Consider the following 17,151-nt stretch of genomic DNA (forward strand, 5'->3'; position numbering starts at 1 on the left):
CGAGCGTCTAAGGCGCTGGTTTAAGGCACCAGTCTCTTCGGAGGCGTGGGGTTCGAATCCCACCGCTGCCAATTTTTACTTCTCGTTTTTGTGCCATTGCGGTGTGGTCTCGTGGGTAAGAACGCAGCTCCTGTGACCGCCGTGGCGCGTAGGTAGCGTGGCCGAGCGGTCTAAGGCGCTGGTTTCAGGCACCAGTCTCTTCGGAGGCGTGGGTTCGAATCCCACCGCTGCCAATGTTTTCTGTCTCGGAAGCCGTAGCACTGATTACCCGCGACGAAAACAGCGCGGCAAGCCGTGAGCGTCTCTTTCTTAAATTGTCGTAGCAGCACAGTGCGTGGTGCAACGACAGGATTCACAGGCGCAGTTTGGTGTCACGATTGCTGGCGTTCGTCTCCACGAAATGTGTCCAGAGCACGACGTTCTATAAGGTGGAAACGCTAATTTTTGCCGTTGTCGTCAAGTAGATTGTGTATAGCTTGCTGTGTTCGCAGGAGGAGCCCTGGCGTCGTTATCCGGTGTGGTCTAGTGGCTAGGATACCTGGCTCTCACCCAGGAGGCCCGGGTTCGATTCCCGGTACCGGAAATGCGCATTTTGTTGCTCCTCTTATGCGACTTGTCCCGACTTAGCTCGACTGACGCTCCGCTGACGCTTGCAGAAAACTACGTTAAGTACGATTCGTGGTGACAAGTGACGGCGAGAGCGATGCGACATGTATCCACCTCTTATCGAGGCACCTACCTGTGGTCAACAGAGCTGGAGGACTGCAAGACATTGCCACGGGGGTTGAATGCAGCTAACCACACTGCTTAGTGTCCTAACAGCGCAGACACGTTCGCTTGCCAGTATACATGTAATGGAGACCGCGTCTGACACAGCTGTGGGGAGACACAGTGGTGTGTGGGCTGAGCTTTGCTGTGCATCGCCACTTGCAGTCGCGAGAACTGCTCTCGGCGGTGCTTCCGTGGCCGTGATCGTCTAGTGGTTAGGACATTGCGTTGTAGCCGCAATAACCCAGGTTCGAATCCTGGTCACGGCAAATTTTAAAGTTTTGCCTTGCTGTCGCTGCAGTGACGATTGTGACTCAGTGTTTGAAATCACAGTGCCCTCTTCATTTTTCACTCATGTTCCGCAGGCTGCAGGTGGCACTACCAGTTCATTATCAACACGCAATGCCGCCGCACCAGAGCGCGGGCAGCTGCCTGTGTAGTTAATCTCTATTCGAAAAGGGCAGTTGTTTGAGGTGCAATGGATGAGCAGCCAGTTGCAGCAGAACAGGGAGCTGTGTCGCGCACTGTTTCCACAAAAGCGAAGAACACTGACGCAGGTAGCGTGGCCGAGCGGTCTAAGGCGCTGGTTTAAGGCACCAGTCTCTTCGGAGGCGTGGGTTCGAATCCCACCGCTGCCAATTTTTACTTCTCGTTTTTGTGCCATTGCGGTGTGGTCTCGTGGGTAAGAACGCAGCTCCTGTGACCGCCGTGGCGCGTAGGTAGCGTGGCCGAGCGGTCTAAGGCGCTGGTTTCAGGCACCAGTCTCTTCGGAGGCGTGGGTTCGAATCCCACCGCTGCCAATGTTTTCTGTCTCGGAAGCCGTAGCACTGATTACCCGCGACGAAAACAGCGCGGCAAGCCGTGAGCGTCTCTTTCTTAAATTGTCGTAGCAGCACAGTGCGTGGTGCAACGACAGGATTCACAGGCGCAGTTTGGTGTCACGATTGCTGGCGTTCGTCTCCACGAAATGTGTCCAGAGCACGACGTTCTATAAGGTGGAAACGCTAATTTTTGCCGTTGTCGTCAAGTAGATTGTGTATAGCTTGCTGTGTTCGCAGGAGGAGCCCTGGCGTCGTTATCCGGTGTGGTCTAGTGGCTAGGAGTACCTGGCTCTCACCCAGGAGGCCCGGGTTCGATTCCCGGTACCGGAAATGCGCATTTTGTTGCTCCTCTTATGCGACTTGTCCCGACTTAGCTCGACTGACGCTCCGCTGACGCTTGCAGAAAACTACGTTAAGTACGATTCGTGGTGACAAGTGACGGCGAGAGCGATGCGACATGTATCCACCTCTTATCGAGGCACCTACCTGTGGTCAACAGAGCTGGAGGACTGCAAGACATTGCCACGGGGGTTGAATGCAGCTAACCACACTGCTTAGTGTCCTAACAGCGCAGACACGTTCGCTTGCCAGTATACATGTAATGGAGACCGCGTCTGACACAGCTGTGGGGAGACACAGTGGTGTGTGGGCTGAGCTTTGCTGTGCATCGCCACTTGCAGTCGCGAGAACTGCTCTCGGCGGTGCTTCCGTGGCCGTGATCGTCTAGTGGTTAGGACATTGCGTTGTGGCCGCAATAACCCAGGTTCGAATCCTGGTCACGGCAAATTTTAAAGTTTTGCCTTGCTGTCGCTGCAGTGACGATTGTGACTCAGTGTTTGAAATCACAGTGCCCTCTTCATTTTTCACTCATGTTCCGCAGGCTGCAGGTGGCACTACCAGTTCATTATCAACACGCAATGCCGCCGCACCAGAGCGCGGGCAGCTGCCTGTGTAGTTAATCTCTATTCGAAAAGGGCAGTTGTTTGAGGTGCAATGGATGAGCAGCCAGTTGCAGCAGAACAGGGAGCTGTGTCGCGCACTGTTTCCACAAAAGCGAAGAACACTGACGCAGGTAGCGTGGCCGAGCGGTCTAAGGCGCTGGTTTAAGGCACCAGTCTCTTCGGAGGCGTGGGTTCGAATCCCACCGCTGCCAATTTTTACTTCTCGTTTTTGTGCCATTGCGGTGTGGTCTCGTGGGTAAGAACGCAGCTCCTGTGACCGCCGTGGCGCGTAGGTAGCGTGGCCGAGCGGTCTAAGGCGCTGGTTTCAGGCACCAGTCTCTTCGGAGGCGTGGGTTCGAATCCCACCGCTGCCAATGTTTTCTGTCTCGGAAGCCGTAGCACTGATTACCCGCGACGAAAACAGCGCGGCAAGCCGTGAGCGTCTCTTTCTTAAATTGTCGTAGCAGCACAGTGCGTGGTGCAACGACAGGATTCACAGGCGCAGTTTGGTGTCACGATTGCTGGCGTTCGTCTCCACGAAATGTGTCCAGAGCACGACGTTCTATAAGGTGGAAACGCTAATTTTTGCCGTTGTCGTCAAGTAGATTGTGTATAGCTTGCTGTGTTCGCAGGAGGAGCCCTGGCGTCGTTATCCGGTGTGGTCTAGTGGCTAGGATACCTGGCTCTCACCCAGGAGGCCCGGGTTCGATTCCCGGTACCGGAAATGCGCATTTTGTTGCTCCTCTTATGCGACTTGTCCCGACTTAGCTCGACTGACGCTCCGCTGACGCTTGCAGAAAACTACGTTAAGTACGATTCGTGGTGACAAGTGACGGCGAGAGCGATGCGACATGTATCCACCTCTTATCGAGGCACCTACCTGTGGTCAACAGAGCTGGAGGACTGCAAGACATTGCCACGGGGGTTGAATGCAGCTAACCACACTGCTTAGTGTCCTAACAGCGCAGACACGTTCGCTTGCCAGTATACATGTAATGGAGACCGCGTCTGACACAGCTGTGGGGAGACACAGTGGTGTGTGGGCTGAGCTTTGCTGTGCATCGCCACTTGCAGTCGCGAGAACTGCTCTCGGCGGTGCTTCCGTGGCCGTGATCGTCTAGTGGTTAGGACATTGCGTTGTGGCCGCAATAACCCAGGTTCGAATCCTGGTCACGGCAAATTTTAAAGTTTTGCCTTGCTGTCGCTGCAGTGACGATTGTGACTCAGTGTTTGAAATCACAGTGCCCTCTTCATTTTTCACTCATGTTCCGCAGGCTGCAGGTGGCACTACCAGTTCATTATCAACACGCAATGCCGCCGCACCAGAGCGCGGGCAGCTGCCTGTGTAGTTAATCTCTATTCGAAAAGGGCAGTTGTTTGAGGTGCAATGGATGAGCAGCCAGTTGCAGCAGAACAGGGAGCTGTGTCGCGCACTGTTTCCACAAAAGCGAAGAACACTGACGCAGGTAGCGTGGCCGAGCGGTCTAAGGCGCTGGTTTAAGGCACCAGTCTCTTCGGAGGCGTGGGTTCGAATCCCACCGCTGCCAATTTTTACTTCTCGTTTTTGTGCCATTGCGGTGTGGTCTCGTGGGTAAGAACGCAGCTCCTGTGACCGCCGTGGCGCGTAGGTAGCGTGGCCGAGCGGTCTAAGGCGCTGGTTTCAGGCACCAGTCTCTTCGGAGGCGTGGGTTCGAATCCCACCGCTGCCAATGTTTTCTGTCTCGGAAGCCGTAGCACTGATTACCCGCGACGAAAACAGCGCGGCAAGCCGTGAGCGTCTCTTTCTTAAATTGTCGTAGCAGCACAGTGCGTGGTGCAACGACAGGATTCACAGGCGCAGTTTGGTGTCACGATTGCTGGCGTTCGTCTCCACGAAATGTGTCCAGAGCACGACGTTCTATAAGGTGGAAACGCTAATTTTTGCCGTTGTCGTCAAGTAGATTGTGTATAGCTTGCTGTGTTCGCAGGAGGAGCCCTGGCGTCGTTATCCGGTGTGGTCTAGTGGCTAGGATACCTGGCTCTCACCCAGGAGGCCCGGGTTCGATTCCCGGTACCGGAAATGCGCATTTTGTTGCTCCTCTTATGCGACTTGTCCCGACTTAGCTCGACTGACGCTCCGCTGACGCTTGCAGAAAACTACGTTAAGTACGATTCGTGGTGACAAGTGACGGCGAGAGCGATGCGACATGTATCCACCTCTTATCGAGGCACCTACCTGTGGTCAACAGAGCTGGAGGACTGCAAGACATTGCCACGGGGGTTGAATGCAGCTAACCACACTGCTTAGTGTCCTAACAGCGCAGACACGTTCGCTTGCCAGTATACATGTAATGGAGACCGCGTCTGACACAGCTGTGGGGAGACACAGTGGTGTGTGGGCTGAGCTTTGCTGTGCATCGCCACTTGCAGTCGCGAGAACTGCTCTCGGCGGTGCTTCCGTGGCCGTGATCGTCTAGTGGTTAGGACATTGCGTTGTGGCCGCAATAACCCAGGTTCGAATCCTGGTCACGGCAAATTTTAAAGTTTTGCCTTGCTGTCGCTGCAGTGACGATTGTGACTCAGTGTTTGAAATCACAGTGCCCTCTTCATTTTTCACTCATGTTCCGCAGGCTGCAGGTGGCACTACCAGTTCATTATCAACACGCAATGCCGCCGCACCAGAGCGCGGGCAGCTGCCTGTGTAGTTAATCTCTATTCGAAAAGGGCAGTTGTTTGAGGTGCAATGGATGAGCAGCCAGTTGCAGCAGAACAGGGAGCTGTGTCGCGCACTGTTTCCACAAAAGCGAAGAACACTGACGCAGGTAGCGTGGCCGAGCGGTCTAAGGCGCTGGTTTAAGGCACCAGTCTCTTCGGAGGCGTGGGTTCGAATCCCACCGCTGCCAATTTTTACTTCTCGTTTTTGTGCCATTGCGGTGTGGTCTCGTGGGTAAGAACGCAGCTCCTGTGACCGCCGTGGCGCGTAGGTAGCGTGGCCGAGCGGTCTAAGGCGCTGGTTTCAGGCACCAGTCTCTTCGGAGGCGTGGGTTCGAATCCCACCGCTGCCAATGTTTTCTGTCTCGGAAGCCGTAGCACTGATTACCCGCGACGAAAACAGCGCGGCAAGCCGTGAGCGTCTCTTTCTTAAATTGTCGTAGCAGCACAGTGCGTGGTGCAACGACAGGATTCACAGGCGCAGTTTGGTGTCACGATTGCTGGCGTTCGTCTCCACGAAATGTGTCCAGAGCACGACGTTCTATAAGGTGGAAACGCTAATTTTTGCCGTTGTCGTCAAGTAGATTGTGTATAGCTTGCTGTGTTCGCAGGAGGAGCCCTGGCGTCGTTATCCGGTGTGGTCTAGTGGCTAGGATACCTGGCTCTCACCCAGGAGGCCCGGGTTCGATTCCCGGTACCGGAAATGCGCATTTTGTTGCTCCTCTTATGCGACTTGTCCCGACTTAGCTCGACTGACGCTCCGCTGACGCTTGCAGAAAACTACGTTAAGTACGATTCGTGGTGACAAGTGACGGCTGAGAGCGATGCGACATGTATCCACCTCTTATCGAGGCACCTACCTGTGGTCAACAGAGCTGGAGGACTGCAAGACATTGCCACGGGGGTTGAATGCAGCTAACCACACTGCTTAGTGTCCTAACAGCGCAGACACGTTCGCTTGCCAGTATACATGTAATGGAGACCGCGTCTGACACAGCTGTGGGGAGACACAGTGGTGTGTGGGCTGAGCTTTGCTGTGCATCGCCACTTGCAGTCGCGAGAACTGCTCTCGGCGGTGCTTCCGTGGCCGTGATCGTCTAGTGGTTAGGACATTGCGTTGTGGCCGCAATAACCCAGGTTCGAATCCTGGTCACGGCAAATTTTAAAGTTTTGCCTTGCTGTCGCTGCAGTGACGATTGTGACTCAGTGTTTGAAATCACAGTGCCCTCTTCATTTTTCACTCATGTTCCGCAGGCTGCAGGTGGCACTACCAGTTCATTATCAACACGCAATGCCGCCGCACCAGAGCGCGGGCAGCTGCCTGTGTAGTTAATCTCTATTCGAAAAGGGCAGTTGTTTGAGGTGCAATGGATGAGCAGCCAGTTGCAGCAGAACAGGGAGCTGTGTCGCGCACTGTTTCCACAAAAGCGAAGAACACTGACGCAGGTAGCGTGGCCGAGCGGTCTAAGGCGCTGGTTTAAGGCACCAGTCTCTTCGGAGGCGTGGGTTCGAATCCCACCGCTGCCAATTTTTACTTCTCGTTTTTGTGCCATTGCGGTGTGGTCTCGTGGGTAAGAACGCAGCTCCTGTGACCGCCGTGGCGCGTAGGTAGCGTGGCCGAGCGGTCTAAGGCGCTGGTTTCAGGCACCAGTCTCTTCGGAGGCGTGGGTTCGAATCCCACCGCTGCCAATGTTTTCTGTCTCGGAAGCCGTAGCACTGATTACCCGCGACGAAAACAGCGCGGCAAGCCGTGAGCGTCTCTTTCTTAAATTGTCGTAGCAGCACAGTGCGTGGTGCAACGACAGGATTCACAGGCGCAGTTTGGTGTCACGATTGCTGGCGTTCGTCTCCACGAAATGTGTCCAGAGCACGACGTTCTATAAGGTGGAAACGCTAATTTTTGCCGTTGTCGTCAAGTAGATTGTGTATAGCTTGCTGTGTTCGCAGGAGGAGCCCTGGCGTCGTTATCCGGTGTGGTCTAGTGGCTAGGATACCTGGCTCTCACCCAGGAGGCCCGGGTTCGATTCCCGGTACCGGAAATGCGCATTTTGTTGCTCCTCTTATGCGACTTGTCCCGACTTAGCTCGACTGACGCTCCGCTGACGCTTGCAGAAAACTACGTTAAGTACGATTCGTGGTGACAAGTGACGGCGAGAGCGATGCGACATGTATCCACCTCTTATCGAGGCACCTACCTGTGGTCAACAGAGCTGGAGGACTGCAAGACATTGCCACGGGGGTTGAATGCAGCTAACCACACTGCTTAGTGTCCTAACAGCGCAGACACGTTCGCTTGCCAGTATACATGTAATGGAGACCGCGTCTGACACAGCTGTGGGGAGACACAGTGGTGTGTGGGCTGAGCTTTGCTGTGCATCGCCACTTGCAGTCGCGAGAACTGCTCTCGGCGGTGCTTCCGTGGCCGTGATCGTCTAGTGGTTAGGACATTGCGTTGTGGCCGCAATAACCCAGGTTCGAATCCTGGTCACGGCAAATTTTAAAGTTTTGCCTTGCTGTCGCTGCAGTGACGATTGTGACTCAGTGTTTGAAATCACAGTGCCCTCTTCATTTTTCACTCATGTTCCGCAGGCTGCAGGTGGCACTACCAGTTCATTATCAACACGCAATGCCGCCGCACCAGAGCGCGGGCAGCTGCCTGTGTAGTTAATCTCTATTCGAAAAGGGCAGTTGTTTGAGGTGCAATGGATGAGCAGCCAGTTGCAGCAGAACAGGGAGCTGTGTCGCGCACTGTTTCCACAAAAGCGAAGAACACTGACGCAGGTAGCGTGGCCGAGCGGTCTAAGGCGCTGGTTTAAGGCACCAGTCTCTTCGGAGGCGTGGGTTCGAATCCCACCGCTGCCAATTTTTACTTCTCGTTTTTGTGCCATTGCGGTGTGGTCTCGTGGGTAAGAACGCAGCTCCTGTGACCGCCGTGGCGCGTAGGTAGCGTGGCCGAGCGGTCTAAGGCGCTGGTTTCAGGCACCAGTCTCTTCGGAGGCGTGGGTTCGAATCCCACCGCTGCCAATGTTTTCTGTCTCGGAAGCCGTAGCACTGATTACCCGCGACGAAAACAGCGCGGCAAGCCGTGAGCGTCTCTTTCTTAAATTGTCGTAGCAGCACAGTGCGTGGTGCAACGACAGGATTCACAGGCGCAGTTTGGTGTCACGATTGCTGGCGTTCGTCTCCACGAAATGTGTCCAGAGCACGACGTTCTATAAGGTGGAAACGCTAATTTTTGCCGTTGTCGTCAAGTAGATTGTGTATAGCTTGCTGTGTTCGCAGGAGGAGCCCTGGCGTCGTTATCCGGTGTGGTCTAGTGGCTAGGATACCTGGCTCTCACCCAGGAGGCCCGGGTTCGATTCCCGGTACCGGAAATGCGCATTTTGTTGCTCCTCTTATGCGACTTGTCCCGACTTAGCTCGACTGACGCTCCGCTGACGCTTGCAGAAAACTACGTTAAGTACGATTCGTGGTGACAAGTGACGGCGAGAGCGATGCGACATGTATCCACCTCTTATCGAGGCACCTACCTGTGGTCAACAGAGCTGGAGGACTGCAAGACATTGCCACGGGGGTTGAATGCAGCTAACCACACTGCTTAGTGTCCTAACAGCGCAGACACGTTCGCTTGCCAGTATACATGTAATGGAGACCGCGTCTGACACAGCTGTGGGGAGACACAGTGGTGTGTGGGCTGAGCTTTGCTGTGCATCGCCACTTGCAGTCGCGAGAACTGCTCTCGGCGGTGCTTCCGTGGCCGTGATCGTCTAGTGGTTAGGACATTGCGTTGTGGCCGCAATAACCCAGGTTCGAATCCTGGTCACGGCAAATTTTAAAGTTTTGCCTTGCTGTCGCTGCAGTGACGATTGTGACTCAGTGTTTGAAATCACAGTGCCCTCTTCATTTTTCACTCATGTTCCGCAGGCTGCAGGTGGCACTACCAGTTCATTATCAACACGCAATGCCGCCGCACCAGAGCGCGGGCAGCTGCCTGTGTAGTTAATCTCTATTCGAAAAGGGCAGTTGTTTGAGGTGCAATGGATGAGCAGCCAGTTGCAGCAGAACAGGGAGCTGTGTCGCGCACTGTTTCCACAAAAGCGAAGAACACTGACGCAGGTAGCGTGGCCGAGCGGTCTAAGGCGCTGGTTTAAGGCACCAGTCTCTTCGGAGGCGTGGGTTCGAATCCCACCGCTGCCAATTTTTACTTCTCGTTTTTGTGCCATTGCGGTGTGGTCTCGTGGGTAAGAACGCAGCTCCTGTGACCGCCGTGGCGCGTAGGTAGCGTGGCCGAGCGGTCTAAGGCGCTGGTTTCAGGCACCAGTCTCTTCGGAGGCGTGGGTTCGAATCCCACCGCTGCCAATGTTTTCTGTCTCGGAAGCCGTAGCACTGATTACCCGCGACGAAAACAGCGCGGCAAGCCGTGAGCGTCTCTTTCTTAAATTGTCGTAGCAGCACAGTGCGTGGTGCAACGACAGGATTCACAGGCGCAGTTTGGTGTCACGATTGCTGGCGTTCGTCTCCACGAAATGTGTCCAGAGCACGACGTTCTATAAGGTGGAAACGCTAATTTTTGCCGTTGTCGTCAAGTAGATTGTGTATAGCTTGCTGTGTTCGCAGGAGGAGCCCTGGCGTCGTTATCCGGTGTGGTCTAGTGGCTAGGATACCTGGCTCTCACCCAGGAGGCCCGGGTTCGATTCCCGGTACCGGAAATGCGCATTTTGTTGCTCCTCTTATGCGACTTGTCCCGACTTAGCTCGACTGACGCTCCGCTGACGCTTGCAGAAAACTACGTTAAGTACGATTCGTGGTGACAAGTGACGGCGAGAGCGATGCGACATGTATCCACCTCTTATCGAGGCACCTACCTGTGGTCAACAGAGCTGGAGGACTGCAAGACATTGCCACGGGGGTTGAATGCAGCTAACCACACTGCTTAGTGTCCTAACAGCGCAGACACGTTCGCTTGCCAGTATACATGTAATGGAGACCGCGTCTGACACAGCTGTGGGGAGACACAGTGGTGTGTGGGCTGAGCTTTGCTGTGCATCGCCACTTGCAGTCGCGAGAACTGCTCTCGGCGGTGCTTCCGTGGCCGTGATCGTCTAGTGGTTAGGACATTGCGTTGTGGCCGCAATAACCCAGGTTCGAATCCTGGTCACGGCAAATTTTAAAGTTTTGCCTTGCTGTCGCTGCAGTGACGATTGTGACTCAGTGTTTGAAATCACAGTGCCCTCTTCATTTTTCACTCATGTTCCGCAGGCTGCAGGTGGCACTACCAGTTCATTATCAACACGCAATGCCGCCGCACCAGAGCGCGGGCAGCTGCCTGTGTAGTTAATCTCTATTCGAAAAGGGCAGTTGTTTGAGGTGCAATGGATGAGCAGCCAGTTGCAGCAGAACAGGGAGCTGTGTCGCGCACTGTTTCCACAAAAGCGAAGAACACTGACGCAGGTAGCGTGGCCGAGCGGTCTAAGGCGCTGGTTTAAGGCACCAGTCTCTTCGGAGGCGTGGGTTCGAATCCCACCGCTGCCAATTTTTACTTCTCGTTTTTGTGCCATTGCGGTGTGGTCTCGTGGGTAAGAACGCAGCTCCTGTGACCGCCGTGGCGCGTAGGTAGCGTGGCCGAGCGGTCTAAGGCGCTGGTTTCAGGCACCAGTCTCTTCGGAGGCGTGGGTTCGAATCCCACCGCTGCCAATGTTTTCTGTCTCGGAAGCCGTAGCACTGATTACCCGCGACGAAAACAGCGCGGCAAGCCGTGAGCGTCTCTTTCTTAAATTGTCGTAGCAGCACAGTGCGTGGTGCAACGACAGGATTCACAGGCGCAGTTTGGTGTCACGATTGCTGGCGTTCGTCTCCACGAAATGTGTCCAGAGCACGACGTTCTATAAGGTGGAAACGCTAATTTTTGCCGTTGTCGTCAAGTAGATTGTGTATAGCTTGCTGTGTTCGCAGGAGGAGCCCTGGCGTCGTTATCCGGTGTGGTCTAGTGGCTAGGATACCTGGCTCTCACCCAGGAGGCCCGGGTTCGATTCCCGGTACCGGAAATGCGCATTTTGTTGCTCCTCTTATGCGACTTGTCCCGACTTAGCTCGACTGACGCTCCGCTGACGCTTGCAGAAAACTACGTTAAGTACGATTCGTGGTGACAAGTGACGGCGAGAGCGATGCGACATGTATCCACCTCTTATCGAGGCACCTACCTGTGGTCAACAGAGCTGGAGGACTGCAAGACATTGCCACGGGGGTTGAATGCAGCTAACCACACTGCTTAGTGTCCTAACAGCGCAGACACGTTCGCTTGCCAGTATACATGTAATGGAGACCGCGTCTGACACAGCTGTGGGGAGACACAGTGGTGTGTGGGCTGAGCTTTGCTGTGCATCGCCACTTGCAGTCGCGAGAACTGCTCTCGGCGGTGCTTCCGTGGCCGTGATCGTCTAGTGGTTAGGACATTGCGTTGTGGCCGCAATAACCCAGGTTCGAATCCTGGTCACGGCAAATTTTAAAGTTTTGCCTTGCTGTCGCTGCAGTGACGATTGTGACTCAGTGTTTGAAATCACAGTGCCCTCTTCATTTTTCACTCATGTTCCGCAGGCTGCAGGTGGCACTACCAGTTCATTATCAACACGCAATGCCGCCGCACCAGAGCGCGGGCAGCTGCCTGTGTAGTTAATCTCTATTCGAAAAGGGCAGTTGTTTGAGGTGCAATGGATGAGCAGCCAGTTGCAGCAGAACAGGGAGCTGTGTCGCGCACTGTTTCCACAAAAGCGAAGAACACTGACGCAGGTAGCGTGGCCGAGCGGTCTAAGGCGCTGGTTTAAGGCACCAGTCTCTTCGGAGGCGTGGGTTCGAATCCCACCGCTGCCAATTTTTACTTCTCGTTTTTGTGCCATTGCGGTGTGGTCTCGTGGGTAAGAACGCAGCTCCTGTGACCGCCGTGGCGCGTAGGTAGCGTGGCCGAGCGGTCTAAGGCGCTGGTTTCAGGCACCAGTCTCTTCGGAGGCGTGGGTTCGAATCCCACCGCTGCCAATGTTTTCTGTCTCGGAAGCCGTAGCACTGATTACCCGCGACGAAAACAGCGCGGCAAGCCGTGAGCGTCTCTTTCTTAAATTGTCGTAGCAGCACAGTGCGTGGTGCAACGACAGGATTCACAGGCGCAGTTTGGTGTCACGATTGCTGGCGTTCGTCTCCACGAAATGTGTCCAGAGCACGACGTTCTATAAGGTGGAAACGCTAATTTTTGCCGTTGTCGTCAAGTAGATTGTGTATAGCTTGCTGTGTTCGCAGGAGGAGCCCTGGCGTCGTTATCCGGTGTGGTCTAGTGGCTAGGATACCTGGCTCTCACCCAGGAGGCCCGGGTTCGATTCCCGGTACCGGAAATGCGCATTTTGTTGCTCCTCTTATGCGACTTGTCCCGACTTAGCTCGACTGACGCTCCGCTGACGCTTGCAGAAAACTACGTTAAGTACGATTCGTGGTGACAAGTGACGGCGAGAGCGATGCGACATGTATCCACCTCTTATCGAGGCACCTACCTGTGGTCAACAGAGCTGGAGGACTGCAAGACATTGCCACGGGGGTTGAATGCAGCTAACCACACTGCTTAGTGTCCTAACAGCGCAGACACGTTCGCTTGCCAGTATACATGTAATGGAGACCGCGTCTGACACAGCTGTGGGGAGACACAGTGGTGTGTGGGCTGAGCTTTGCTGTGCATCGCCACTTGCAGTCGCGAGAACTGCTCTCGGCGGTGCTTCCGTGGCCGTGATCGTCTAGTGGTTAGGACATTGCGTTGTGGCCGCAATAACCCAGGTTCGAATCCTGGTCACGGCAAATTTTAAAGTTTTGCCTTGCTGTCGCTGCAGTGACGATTGTGACTCAGTGTTTGAAATCACAGTGCCCTCTTCATTTTTCACTCATGTTCCGCAGGCTGCAGGTGGCACTACCAGTTCATTATCAACACGCAATGCCGCCGCACCAGAGCGCGGGCAGCTGCCTGTGTAGTTAATCTCTATTCGAAAAGGGCAGTTGTTTGAGGTGCAATGGATGAGCAGCCAGTTGCAGCAGAACAGGGAGCTGTGTCGCGCACTGTTTCCACAAAAGCGAAGAACACTGACGCAGGTAGCGTGGCCGAGCGGTCTAAGGCGCTGGTTTAAGGCACCAGTCTCTTCGGAGGCGTGGGTTCGAATCCCACCGCTGCCAATTTTTACTTCTCGTTTTTGTGCCATTGCGGTGTGGTCTCGTGGGTAAGAACGCAGCTCCTGTGACCGCCGTGGCGCGTAGGTAGCGTGGCCGAGCGGTCTAAGGCGCTGGTTTCAGGCACCAGTCTCTTCGGAGGCGTGGGTTCGAATCCCACCGCTGCCAATGTTTTCTGTCTCGGAAGCCGTAGCACTGATTACCCGCGACGAAAACAGCGCGGCAAGCCGTGAGCGTCTCTTTCTTAAATTGTCGTAGCAGCACAGTGCGTGGTGCAACGACAGGATTCACAGGCGCAGTTTGGTGTCACGATTGCTGGCGTTCGTCTCCACGAAATGTGTCCAGAGCACGACGTTCTATAAAGTGGAAACGCTAATTTTTGCCGTTGTCGTCAAGTAGATTGTGTATAGCTTGCTGTGTTCGCAGGAGGAGCCCTGGCGTCGTTATCCGGTGTGGTCTAGTGGCTAGGATACCTGGCTCTCACCCAGGAGGCCCGGGTTCGATTCCCGGTACCGGAAATGCGCATTTTGTTGCTCCTCTTATGCGACTTGTCCCGACTTAGCTCGACTGACGCTCCGCTGACGCTTGCAGAAAACTACGTTAAGTACGATTCGTGGTGACAAGTGACGGCGAGAGCGATGCGACATGTATCCACCTCTTATCGAGGCACCTACCTGTGGTCAACAGAGCTGGAGGACTGCAAGACATTGCCACGGGGGTTGAATGCAGCTAACCACACTGCTTAGTGTCCTAACAGCGCAGACACGTTCGCTTGCCAGTATACATGTAATGGAGACCGCGTCTGACACAGCTGTGGGGAGACACAGTGGTGTGTGGGCTGAGCTTTGCTGTGCATCGCCACTTGCAGTCGCGAGAACTGCTCTCGGCGGTGCTTCCGTGGCCGTGATCGTCTAGTGGTTAGGACATTGCGTTGTGGCCGCAATAACCCAGGTTCGAATCCTGGTCACGGCAAATTTTAAAGTTTTGCCTTGCTGTCGCTGCAGTGACGATTGTGACTCAGTGTTTGAAATCACAGTGCCCTCTTCATTTTTCACTCATGTTCCGCAGGCTGCAGGTGGCACTACCAGTTCATTATCAACACGCAATGCCGCCGCACCAGAGCGCGGGCAGCTGCCTGTGTAGTTAATCTCTATTCGAAAAGGGCAGTTGTTTGAGGTGCAATGGATGAGCAGCCAGTTGCAGCAGAACAGGGAGCTGTGTCGCGCACTGTTTCCACAAAAGCGAAGAACACTGACGCAGGTAGCGTGGCCGAGCGGTCTAAGGCGCTGGTTTAAGGCACCAGTCTCTTCGGAGGCGTGGGTTCGAATCCCACCGCTGCCAATTTTTACTTCTCGTTTTTGTGCCATTGCGGTGTGGTCTCGTGGGTAAGAACGCAGCTCCTGTGACCGCCGTGGCGCGTAGGTAGCGTGGCCGAGCGGTCTAAGGCGCTGGTTTCAGGCACCAGTCTCTTCGGAGGCGTGGGTTCGAATCCCACCGCTGCCAATGTTTTCTGTCTCGGAAGCCGTAGCACTGATTACCCGCGACGAAAACAGCGCGGCAAGCCGTGAGCGTCTCTTTCTTAAATTGTCGTAGCAGCACAGTGCGTGGTGCAACGACAGGATTCACAGGCGCAGTTTGGTGTCACGATTGCTGGCGTTCGTCTCCACGAAATGTGTCCAGAGCACGACGTTCTATAAGGTGGAAACGCTAATTTTTGCCGTTGTCGTCAAGTAGATTGTGTATAGCTTGCTGTGTTCGCAGGAGGAGCCCTGGCGTCGTTATCCGGTGTGGTCTAGTGGCTAGGATACCTGGCTCTCACCCAGGAGGCCCGGGTTCGATTCCCGGTACCGGAAATGCGCATTTTGTTGCTCCTCTTATGCGACTTGTCCCGACTTAGCTCGACTGACGCTCCGCTGACGCTTGCAGAAAACTACGTTAAGTACGATTCGTGGTGACAAGTGACGGCGAGAGCGATGCGACATGTATCCACCTCTTATCGAGGCACCTACCTGTGGTCAACAGAGCTGGAGGACTGCAAGACATTGCCACGGGGGTTGAATGCAGCTAACCACACTGCTTAGTGTCCTAACAGCGCAGACACGTTCGCTTGCCAGTATACATGTAATGGAGACCGCGTCTGACACAGCTGTGGGGAGACACAGTGGTGTGTGGGCTGAGCTTTGCTGTGCATCGCCACTTGCAGTCGCGAGAACTGCTCTCGGCGGTGCTTCCGTGGCCGTGATCGTCTAGTGGTTAGGACATTGCGTTGTGGCCGCAATAACCCAGGTTCGAATCCTGGTCACGGCAAATTTTAAAGTTTTGCCTTGCTGTCGCTGCAGTGACGATTGTGACTCAGTGTTTGAAATCACAGTGCCCTCTTCATTTTTCACTCATGTTCCGCAGGCTGCAGGTGGCACTACCAGTTCATTATCAACACGCAATGCCGCCGCACCAGAGCGCGGGCAGCTGCCTGTGTAGTTAATCTCTATTCGAAAAGGGCAGTTGTTTGAGGTGCAATGGATGAGCAGCCAGTTGCAGCAGAACAGGGAGCTGTGTCGCGCACTGTTTCCACAAAAGCGAAGAACACTGACGCAGGTAGCGTGGCCGAGCGGTCTAAGGCGCTGGTTTAAGGCACCAGTCTCTTCGGAGGCGTGGGTTCGAATCCCACCGCTGCCAATTTTTACTTCTCGTTTTTGTGCCATTGCGGTGTGGTCTCGTGGGTAAGAACGCAGCTCCTGTGACCGCCCTGGCGCGTAGGTAGCGTGGCCGAGCGGTCTAAGGCGCTGGTTTCAGGCACCAGTCTCTTCGGAGGCGTGGGTTCGAATCCCACCGCTGCCAATGTTTTCTGTCTCGGAAGCCGTAGCACTGATTACCCGCGACGAAAACAGCGCGGCAAGCCGTGAGCGTCTCTTTCTTAAATTGTCGTAGCAGCACAGTGCGTGGTGCAACGACAGGATTCACAGGCGCAGTTTGGTGTCACGATTGCTGGCGTTCGTCTCCACGAAATGTGTCCAGAGCACGACGTTCTATAAGGTGGAAACGCTAATTTTTGCCGTTGTCGTCAAGTAGATTGTGTATAGCTTGCTGTGTTCGCAGGAGGAGCCCTGGCGTCGTTATCCGGTGTGGTCTAGTGGCTAGGATACCTGGCTCTCACCCAGGAGGCCCGGGTTCGATTCCCGGTACCGGAAATGCGCATTTTGTTGCTCCTCTTATGCGACTTGTCCCGACTTAGCTCGACTGACGCTCCGCTGACGCTTGCAGAAAACTACGTTAAGTACGATTCGTGGTGACAAGTGACGGCGAGAGCGATGCGACATGTATCCACCTCTTATCGAGGCACCTACCTGTGGTCAACAGAGCTGGAGGACTGCAAGACATTGCCACGGGGGTTGAATGCAGCTAACCACACTGCTTAGTGTCCTAACAGCGCAGACACGTTCGCTTGCCAGTATACATGTAATGGAGACCGCGTCTGACACAGCTGTGGGGAGACACAGTGGTGTGTGGGCTGAGCTTTGCTGTGCATCGCCACTTGCAGTCGCGAGAACTGCTCTCGGCGGTGCTTCCGTGGCCGTGATCGTCTAGTGGTTAGGACATTGCGTTGTGGCCGCAATAACCCAGGTTCGAATCCTGGTCACGGCAAATTTTAAAGTTTTGCCTTGCTGTCGCTGCAGTGACGATTGTGACTCAGTGTTTGAAATCACAGTGCCCTCTTCATTTTTCACTCATGTTCC

General features: G+C 54.7%; 51 non-coding genes across 51 annotated transcripts; all 51 read left to right on the forward strand.

Annotated features, from left to right (window-relative positions):
* Positions 1-151: 151 nt before the first annotated feature.
* Trnal-cag lies at positions 152-233 on the forward strand. Its single transcript has one exon. It is a non-coding gene; the product is annotated as a tRNA-Leu (tRNA).
* A 278-nt stretch (positions 234-511) lies between these two features.
* Trnae-cuc lies at positions 512-583 on the forward strand. The gene has a single exon. It is a non-coding gene; the product is annotated as a tRNA-Glu (tRNA).
* A 382-nt stretch (positions 584-965) lies between these two features.
* Trnay-gua lies at positions 966-1,037 on the forward strand. The gene has a single exon. It is a non-coding gene; the product is annotated as a tRNA-Tyr (tRNA).
* Positions 1,038-1,324: 287 nt separating this feature from the next.
* Trnal-aag lies at positions 1,325-1,406 on the forward strand. Its single transcript has one exon. It is a non-coding gene; the product is annotated as a tRNA-Leu (tRNA).
* An 80-nt stretch (positions 1,407-1,486) lies between these two features.
* Trnal-cag lies at positions 1,487-1,568 on the forward strand. The gene has a single exon. It is a non-coding gene; the product is annotated as a tRNA-Leu (tRNA).
* A 278-nt stretch (positions 1,569-1,846) lies between these two features.
* Positions 1,847-1,919, forward strand: Trnae-cuc. Its single transcript has one exon. It is a non-coding gene; the product is annotated as a tRNA-Glu (tRNA).
* A 382-nt stretch (positions 1,920-2,301) lies between these two features.
* On the forward strand, positions 2,302-2,373 carry Trnah-gug. Its single transcript has one exon. It is a non-coding gene; the product is annotated as a tRNA-His (tRNA).
* Positions 2,374-2,660: 287 nt separating this feature from the next.
* On the forward strand, positions 2,661-2,742 carry Trnal-aag. Its single transcript has one exon. It is a non-coding gene; the product is annotated as a tRNA-Leu (tRNA).
* An 80-nt stretch (positions 2,743-2,822) lies between these two features.
* Positions 2,823-2,904, forward strand: Trnal-cag. The gene has a single exon. It is a non-coding gene; the product is annotated as a tRNA-Leu (tRNA).
* Positions 2,905-3,182: 278 nt separating this feature from the next.
* Trnae-cuc lies at positions 3,183-3,254 on the forward strand. The gene has a single exon. It is a non-coding gene; the product is annotated as a tRNA-Glu (tRNA).
* Positions 3,255-3,636: 382 nt separating this feature from the next.
* Trnah-gug lies at positions 3,637-3,708 on the forward strand. The gene has a single exon. It is a non-coding gene; the product is annotated as a tRNA-His (tRNA).
* Positions 3,709-3,995: 287 nt separating this feature from the next.
* Trnal-aag lies at positions 3,996-4,077 on the forward strand. Its single transcript has one exon. It is a non-coding gene; the product is annotated as a tRNA-Leu (tRNA).
* An 80-nt stretch (positions 4,078-4,157) lies between these two features.
* On the forward strand, positions 4,158-4,239 carry Trnal-cag. The gene has a single exon. It is a non-coding gene; the product is annotated as a tRNA-Leu (tRNA).
* A 278-nt stretch (positions 4,240-4,517) lies between these two features.
* Trnae-cuc lies at positions 4,518-4,589 on the forward strand. The gene has a single exon. It is a non-coding gene; the product is annotated as a tRNA-Glu (tRNA).
* A 382-nt stretch (positions 4,590-4,971) lies between these two features.
* On the forward strand, positions 4,972-5,043 carry Trnah-gug. The gene has a single exon. It is a non-coding gene; the product is annotated as a tRNA-His (tRNA).
* A 287-nt stretch (positions 5,044-5,330) lies between these two features.
* Trnal-aag lies at positions 5,331-5,412 on the forward strand. The gene has a single exon. It is a non-coding gene; the product is annotated as a tRNA-Leu (tRNA).
* Positions 5,413-5,492: 80 nt separating this feature from the next.
* Trnal-cag lies at positions 5,493-5,574 on the forward strand. Its single transcript has one exon. It is a non-coding gene; the product is annotated as a tRNA-Leu (tRNA).
* Positions 5,575-5,852: 278 nt separating this feature from the next.
* Positions 5,853-5,924, forward strand: Trnae-cuc. The gene has a single exon. It is a non-coding gene; the product is annotated as a tRNA-Glu (tRNA).
* Positions 5,925-6,307: 383 nt separating this feature from the next.
* Positions 6,308-6,379, forward strand: Trnah-gug. Its single transcript has one exon. It is a non-coding gene; the product is annotated as a tRNA-His (tRNA).
* A 287-nt stretch (positions 6,380-6,666) lies between these two features.
* On the forward strand, positions 6,667-6,748 carry Trnal-aag. The gene has a single exon. It is a non-coding gene; the product is annotated as a tRNA-Leu (tRNA).
* An 80-nt stretch (positions 6,749-6,828) lies between these two features.
* Trnal-cag lies at positions 6,829-6,910 on the forward strand. The gene has a single exon. It is a non-coding gene; the product is annotated as a tRNA-Leu (tRNA).
* Positions 6,911-7,188: 278 nt separating this feature from the next.
* On the forward strand, positions 7,189-7,260 carry Trnae-cuc. The gene has a single exon. It is a non-coding gene; the product is annotated as a tRNA-Glu (tRNA).
* A 382-nt stretch (positions 7,261-7,642) lies between these two features.
* Trnah-gug lies at positions 7,643-7,714 on the forward strand. The gene has a single exon. It is a non-coding gene; the product is annotated as a tRNA-His (tRNA).
* Positions 7,715-8,001: 287 nt separating this feature from the next.
* Positions 8,002-8,083, forward strand: Trnal-aag. The gene has a single exon. It is a non-coding gene; the product is annotated as a tRNA-Leu (tRNA).
* Positions 8,084-8,163: 80 nt separating this feature from the next.
* On the forward strand, positions 8,164-8,245 carry Trnal-cag. The gene has a single exon. It is a non-coding gene; the product is annotated as a tRNA-Leu (tRNA).
* Positions 8,246-8,523: 278 nt separating this feature from the next.
* Positions 8,524-8,595, forward strand: Trnae-cuc. Its single transcript has one exon. It is a non-coding gene; the product is annotated as a tRNA-Glu (tRNA).
* A 382-nt stretch (positions 8,596-8,977) lies between these two features.
* On the forward strand, positions 8,978-9,049 carry Trnah-gug. Its single transcript has one exon. It is a non-coding gene; the product is annotated as a tRNA-His (tRNA).
* Positions 9,050-9,336: 287 nt separating this feature from the next.
* Positions 9,337-9,418, forward strand: Trnal-aag. The gene has a single exon. It is a non-coding gene; the product is annotated as a tRNA-Leu (tRNA).
* Positions 9,419-9,498: 80 nt separating this feature from the next.
* Positions 9,499-9,580, forward strand: Trnal-cag. Its single transcript has one exon. It is a non-coding gene; the product is annotated as a tRNA-Leu (tRNA).
* A 278-nt stretch (positions 9,581-9,858) lies between these two features.
* Trnae-cuc lies at positions 9,859-9,930 on the forward strand. Its single transcript has one exon. It is a non-coding gene; the product is annotated as a tRNA-Glu (tRNA).
* A 382-nt stretch (positions 9,931-10,312) lies between these two features.
* Trnah-gug lies at positions 10,313-10,384 on the forward strand. Its single transcript has one exon. It is a non-coding gene; the product is annotated as a tRNA-His (tRNA).
* Positions 10,385-10,671: 287 nt separating this feature from the next.
* Positions 10,672-10,753, forward strand: Trnal-aag. Its single transcript has one exon. It is a non-coding gene; the product is annotated as a tRNA-Leu (tRNA).
* Positions 10,754-10,833: 80 nt separating this feature from the next.
* Positions 10,834-10,915, forward strand: Trnal-cag. The gene has a single exon. It is a non-coding gene; the product is annotated as a tRNA-Leu (tRNA).
* A 278-nt stretch (positions 10,916-11,193) lies between these two features.
* Positions 11,194-11,265, forward strand: Trnae-cuc. Its single transcript has one exon. It is a non-coding gene; the product is annotated as a tRNA-Glu (tRNA).
* A 382-nt stretch (positions 11,266-11,647) lies between these two features.
* Positions 11,648-11,719, forward strand: Trnah-gug. The gene has a single exon. It is a non-coding gene; the product is annotated as a tRNA-His (tRNA).
* Positions 11,720-12,006: 287 nt separating this feature from the next.
* On the forward strand, positions 12,007-12,088 carry Trnal-aag. The gene has a single exon. It is a non-coding gene; the product is annotated as a tRNA-Leu (tRNA).
* Positions 12,089-12,168: 80 nt separating this feature from the next.
* Trnal-cag lies at positions 12,169-12,250 on the forward strand. The gene has a single exon. It is a non-coding gene; the product is annotated as a tRNA-Leu (tRNA).
* Positions 12,251-12,528: 278 nt separating this feature from the next.
* Trnae-cuc lies at positions 12,529-12,600 on the forward strand. Its single transcript has one exon. It is a non-coding gene; the product is annotated as a tRNA-Glu (tRNA).
* Positions 12,601-12,982: 382 nt separating this feature from the next.
* On the forward strand, positions 12,983-13,054 carry Trnah-gug. Its single transcript has one exon. It is a non-coding gene; the product is annotated as a tRNA-His (tRNA).
* A 287-nt stretch (positions 13,055-13,341) lies between these two features.
* On the forward strand, positions 13,342-13,423 carry Trnal-aag. The gene has a single exon. It is a non-coding gene; the product is annotated as a tRNA-Leu (tRNA).
* An 80-nt stretch (positions 13,424-13,503) lies between these two features.
* Trnal-cag lies at positions 13,504-13,585 on the forward strand. Its single transcript has one exon. It is a non-coding gene; the product is annotated as a tRNA-Leu (tRNA).
* Positions 13,586-13,863: 278 nt separating this feature from the next.
* On the forward strand, positions 13,864-13,935 carry Trnae-cuc. The gene has a single exon. It is a non-coding gene; the product is annotated as a tRNA-Glu (tRNA).
* A 382-nt stretch (positions 13,936-14,317) lies between these two features.
* Positions 14,318-14,389, forward strand: Trnah-gug. The gene has a single exon. It is a non-coding gene; the product is annotated as a tRNA-His (tRNA).
* Positions 14,390-14,676: 287 nt separating this feature from the next.
* Trnal-aag lies at positions 14,677-14,758 on the forward strand. The gene has a single exon. It is a non-coding gene; the product is annotated as a tRNA-Leu (tRNA).
* An 80-nt stretch (positions 14,759-14,838) lies between these two features.
* Trnal-cag lies at positions 14,839-14,920 on the forward strand. The gene has a single exon. It is a non-coding gene; the product is annotated as a tRNA-Leu (tRNA).
* A 278-nt stretch (positions 14,921-15,198) lies between these two features.
* Trnae-cuc lies at positions 15,199-15,270 on the forward strand. The gene has a single exon. It is a non-coding gene; the product is annotated as a tRNA-Glu (tRNA).
* Positions 15,271-15,652: 382 nt separating this feature from the next.
* Positions 15,653-15,724, forward strand: Trnah-gug. The gene has a single exon. It is a non-coding gene; the product is annotated as a tRNA-His (tRNA).
* Positions 15,725-16,011: 287 nt separating this feature from the next.
* Positions 16,012-16,093, forward strand: Trnal-aag. Its single transcript has one exon. It is a non-coding gene; the product is annotated as a tRNA-Leu (tRNA).
* Positions 16,094-16,173: 80 nt separating this feature from the next.
* Positions 16,174-16,255, forward strand: Trnal-cag. The gene has a single exon. It is a non-coding gene; the product is annotated as a tRNA-Leu (tRNA).
* Positions 16,256-16,533: 278 nt separating this feature from the next.
* On the forward strand, positions 16,534-16,605 carry Trnae-cuc. Its single transcript has one exon. It is a non-coding gene; the product is annotated as a tRNA-Glu (tRNA).
* A 382-nt stretch (positions 16,606-16,987) lies between these two features.
* Trnah-gug lies at positions 16,988-17,059 on the forward strand. Its single transcript has one exon. It is a non-coding gene; the product is annotated as a tRNA-His (tRNA).
* The last annotated feature ends 92 nt before the right edge of the window (positions 17,060-17,151 follow it).

Source organism: Schistocerca piceifrons, unplaced genomic scaffold (assembly GCF_021461385.2).
Source record: "Schistocerca piceifrons isolate TAMUIC-IGC-003096 unplaced genomic scaffold, iqSchPice1.1 HiC_scaffold_314, whole genome shotgun sequence".
Taxonomy (NCBI): Eukaryota; Metazoa; Arthropoda; class Insecta; order Orthoptera; family Acrididae; genus Schistocerca; species Schistocerca piceifrons.